Source organism: Lactuca saligna, chromosome 1 (assembly GCF_052625555.1).
Source record: "Lactuca saligna cultivar CGN05327 chromosome 1, ASM5262555v1, whole genome shotgun sequence".
Taxonomy (NCBI): Eukaryota; Viridiplantae; Streptophyta; class Magnoliopsida; order Asterales; family Asteraceae; genus Lactuca; species Lactuca saligna.
In genome coordinates, this window is record NC_136417.1 from 75,698,726 (window position 1) to 75,703,718 (window position 4,993).

The 4,993-nt window shown below is 29.0% G+C and overlaps 1 long non-coding RNA gene across 1 annotated transcript; it reads right to left on the reverse strand.

Moving 5' to 3' along the window:
- Positions 1 to 1,281: 1,281 nt before the first annotated feature.
- Positions 1,282 to 3,247, reverse strand: LOC145040057 (uncharacterized). The gene is made up of 2 exons (XR_013679856.1): positions 2,646 to 3,247; positions 1,282 to 2,308 (listed from the first exon to the last, which is right to left on the reverse strand). It is a non-coding gene; the product is annotated as an uncharacterized LOC145040057 (long non-coding RNA).
- Between the last annotated feature and the right edge of the window lie 1,746 nt (positions 3,248 to 4,993).

The window sequence follows — 4,993 nt, forward strand, 5'->3', positions numbered from 1 at the left end:
TCGAATTCTTGTTTACCAATCCAAATTAGGGTTTATTCAATAATTACCATTAAGAGATGTATTTTGTATTATAACTTGTCAACAGGACAATAGAAGTATTAGGAAATGACTCGTTTCTCTTCAAATTATAGTACAAGTTCAGTTGATCGGGTTGACTTTTATTGACTTTGTTTGACCAAATTTGGTTGTTGTCACACATTAATGTGATATAAATATATATATATATATATATATATATATATATATATATATATATATATATATATATATATATATATAAGTTGAAATAAAAAACGTAAATAATGTGAAAACAAAAAAACTCTATGTTTATATTATTATTCTGCAATAAATGTTGTATATTTATATTGTTGAAATAATTCTAATGTGAATACTAATGTTTGATTATTCATATATTCTTTAGAATGTTATTATTTTATTATAAAGTGCACTATTTTAGTAAATTTTAATATTAGTTTTAATGTATAGTTATTCATTCATTCATTATTGAATAGTAACATAAAAAAGTTGATAGAAAATTCTTTGTACAAGAATAACATATATATATATATATATATATATATATATATATATATATATATATATATATATATATATATATATATATAGGGATGGGTTCATTTGACACCACCTATATTTTGTGAGACCGTGAGACGCATTTTTTTATTTTTTTTATTATTATTATTATTTTTTTTTAGTTAATTCATGTTCCGAAAATAATATTTAAAAAAAGAATTTTTTGATTTTTCCATTTATTTTGCATTTTAAAATTATTTTTAGAATATATACAGTGTAATATTCTATTTAGAATATTTCACATATTTTTCAAAAAAAATAGAATTTTTTTTATTTATTTTTTATTTTTTTAGTTAATTCAAGTTCCGAAAATAATATTTAAAAAAAGAATTTTTAGATTTTTCCATTTATTTTCCATTTTAAAATTATTTTTTAGAATATGTCAGTGTAATATTCTATTTAGAATGTTTCACGTATTTTTCAAAAAAAAAACGGAATTTTTTTTATATTTTTTTTAGTTAATTCAAGTTCCGAAAATAATATTTAAAAAAAGAATTTTTGGATTTTTCTATTTATTTTGCATTTTAAAATTATTTTTGGATTTGGTCTCACGGTTTCACAAAATTAGAATGGTCTCAAATGAACCTGAACCTATATATATATATATATATATATATATATATATATATATATATATATATATATATATATATATATATATATATATATCAAACATCCGAAACAAACTTCGAAAGAAACAGAATTCACTACTACAAAATAAGCGTTTAATGACACATGAATTATGACACTTATCTTTGTATGCCATGTTTTAGTGATATAACTTCCCACACCCTTTGCCTCTAGTACTAAGCCATAAAAACGAGACATACATGACCACACACACTAAAAGAGGGATGCAAAAAATATTTAAAATGTGATAAACATGTATATGGAGAAAATAAAAAACATTAAACATGCATAAAATGATAATACTAACAAGTACACATCTTTTCTTGTTTCAATACATGGAATGACTCCTCATCTTTTCTTGTTCAAACATCCATCTTCTTATGTCAAGAATGAGGCCTCAAATATTTTCCATGTTTTCAATAGAGCACAACTAATTGTCAACCATGTGTAATTTGTTGTTATTATAATTTTGCTTCCCAGATCAAAAACTTTGCTTCCAAGTAATGATGATCAATATTACCAAGAACTATAAACACCTTTTTACCATCTACTGCATTCTCTATCATTGAGGTGTACATAGAAACATCATGAACTTGAATTGGACTTGTTTTTGTAATGTCACCAAAATTTGTTTTTGTAAATCAAGAAACCCACTAAATTTTTCATCACATCTCCTATCGATATCTTCAATATAGCTTTCTCTATCATTGAGGTGTACATAGAAACATCATGAACTTGAATTGGACTTGTTTTTGTAATGTCACCAAAATTTGTTTTTGTAAATCAAGAAACCCGCTAAATTTTTCATCACATCTCCTACTGATATCTTCAATATAGCTGCTTGTAACAAATTTATGAAAATATGACAAATAGACATATTTTGCTAAAGATGTCTTCCCGATCCCACTCATACCCAAAATAGTGAGTGTGTCACCCGTATATGAGGAGCTATCTTTCAATCATTAAGTGACAAATTTAATGGAGTTGTACCTCCATATAAGTTGTGGAAGAGCACTCCTTAAGGATACTTGTAATCTATAGTGGATATCTTTAAGAATTTCATCAATAAACTCGTCTCCCCAACCTGAAAATTAGATTTTAATAAGTTCAAACATCATTTATAAAACTAACAAATCAGATTTGGAGTTAATTTATCAAAAGTTCCAAATCGAAATTATATTGTATTAAGCTACTATTTTTCTTAACCTCTTCACATCAACTACATGATAACATGAACTAATTTATAAGATTAGTTAACTGAAAACCTTGATTCAGTGTTATGCTTCTTTCTGTATCCAATTTAAATAAATAAATAAAAATACATATAACTGATGATATTGAAGAAGTTTATAGAAATGTACAGGAAGAAGAGAAGAGAATCCTAACATTTTAATAGGGAAATTTTGGTAAGAAAGTGTTACCTTCGCTTTAAATTTTCGAAAATGTATCTTTTTGCTTCCTGATATGGGTGAGCTCAACATGATAAAAGATGGGGTAACAAATTGGTTGGATGTCATTAGCTTCTCAAGAATCAATATCAACTCATAAAGGCACTAGGGCCAACTAGTGTAATTCGTAGACAACACAATAATAGAAGCGGATTCTTTAATACCAATCACCAATTCTGGTTTCAGATCTTCAGGGGTTTTAATGGTTTCATCATCCACCAGGATGGCAATATTGGCACCCTTGACTGTCTTCAGAAAGGAACGGCTGAAAATATAACGATCGTCATCACCTCTAAAACTCAAGAATATATCTTGTGTATGATTAAGAGAACAAAACGATGGCCCTACCACAAATTCAGACATAATGGGTCATGATAGGAAGGTATGCACCAAGTAGTGTGTGTTTATACTGTTTTTATAAGGAGGGCGGCTGAAGCCTGAGGGTTTGATCACAAAAGGTTAACTAGAGATCTTGCGCCGGGGATTTTTAGGGCAGAGTACTTTCGAGACAACCAAGATGGGGGGCTTGTTGTCTTTTTGGCCCAAAGGATTTTACTTTTATTTATTTATTTTCTGCTGATCTTAATACTAGACGGGATCATTAATCATTAATAAAAAATATTTAAAGATGTGTTAACTCAAATAAGTTAAAAAAAAATTAAAAAAAAAAAAATTTTTGATCAACTGCTTTTAAAGTGGGTTTTCTAGACCCGATGAAAACACAACAAACTCATTTATATGGTCCTCTTTTATATAGCTTGCGCCCACATCTCATATCCGAATCTTAATCCGGAAAAATTGAAACTCAATTTTGAAGTTTTTTTGACAACAAAATTACGGATTTTATTAACCATGCTAATCTTATACTTTTATCTACTTAGATTTTATGTCTACATGTGTAAAGCTTCATTTAGAAATACAAAGATCATTTCTGAAATGCGAATAACCTGAAACGTATAATCTTAGTAGGCCTAGATTGCATTTTCCTTTGTAACTTTTTGTTTGTACTTAGGTTATGTTTGGCGTATTAGCTGAAAAACTATTTGTTAGTTGAAAAACTGGTTGATAACTGAAAAACTAGTTATTAAATAAAAATGTAGCTGATAACTGAAAAACTAGCTAAGAAAAAATTACATTTGGTAAACCATTTGAAAAGTTAACTGAAAGATATAAAATTACATTAAAAGGTATTTAAGAGAATGTGTTTCTATAATTAATTAAGGGGTATATTTGGAAAATTTAGAAAAAAAAACTCCTAAAAAGCTAGTCTAAGTAGCTTTTTAACAAGCTAGCTTATAAGTACTTTTTGGTTTGCCAAACGCGACAATATAAAAAAGCTCGACAAAGAAGCTAACTTATCAGCTAGCTGTGGCACGCCAAACACAGCCTTAATAGCATGTGAGTAACTTATCCGTAGCCCAAGCACTCTTAGAAATACATCCTATAATACCAAGAAATGTTTGAATCATTATAAGAAAAACACCTTCCATCGATGATATTTTTTAACCCTATGCGGATGACAACTCGTCGCTATACCAACAACAAGTCCTCGACTGAGAATCGTCGACAAGTCGTTGGCATAGGTTTTGTCAGAAATGATTTTTGATGAAGTTTTTAACCACAAAAAAACACAAAATCGGTCCCAAAATGTGTGAAATCAACAAAAGTATAATGGAAGAAGTTTTATACCGGTGAAAGGCGGTTTAAGGCAATGAAATCTGATCGAGAAAGTTTTGCGATGAAACTTCGTGTGTGCGATTGTGAATGACAAGGGTTTAGGGTACCGAAGACATTCGCACCCTATGTTGTCGTCGGTATAGGGTTAATGAAAATTAATTAAAAATAATTATTTGTGCCAACAACTTATTGTCGCGATACTTTTCATGCGGATAGCCACACGTTATGCCAATGACTTGTCTATGCTATAGCTTTCCCAATAACGACAACATTTTTTTTCTGCCACACGGTATATAAATAAATGGAAATTATAATTTTCATACATATACCGACGACGTGTCGTCGACATAGGTTTTGAGAAAACCGCGTAATTACTTTTTGCTCCCGACAAATTCATAGCGACACATGTTGTCAGCTTAGATTTTTCAGGTCAAAGAAAGTTGATCATCCTTGTTCCGACGACTACTGGTCGTCAACATAGCTGCATTTGCAGCAACGAGAGGTGTCGTCGTCATAAATGTCGTTGGCAATGGTTTAGATTCTTGTAGTGATTATCTTAACGGTAACAAAATTTATAACTCAAAAAGAAAAGCTAGATAGAAGCTAGCAGAAAATACAAAAATAAGGCATCAACGGATTATGCA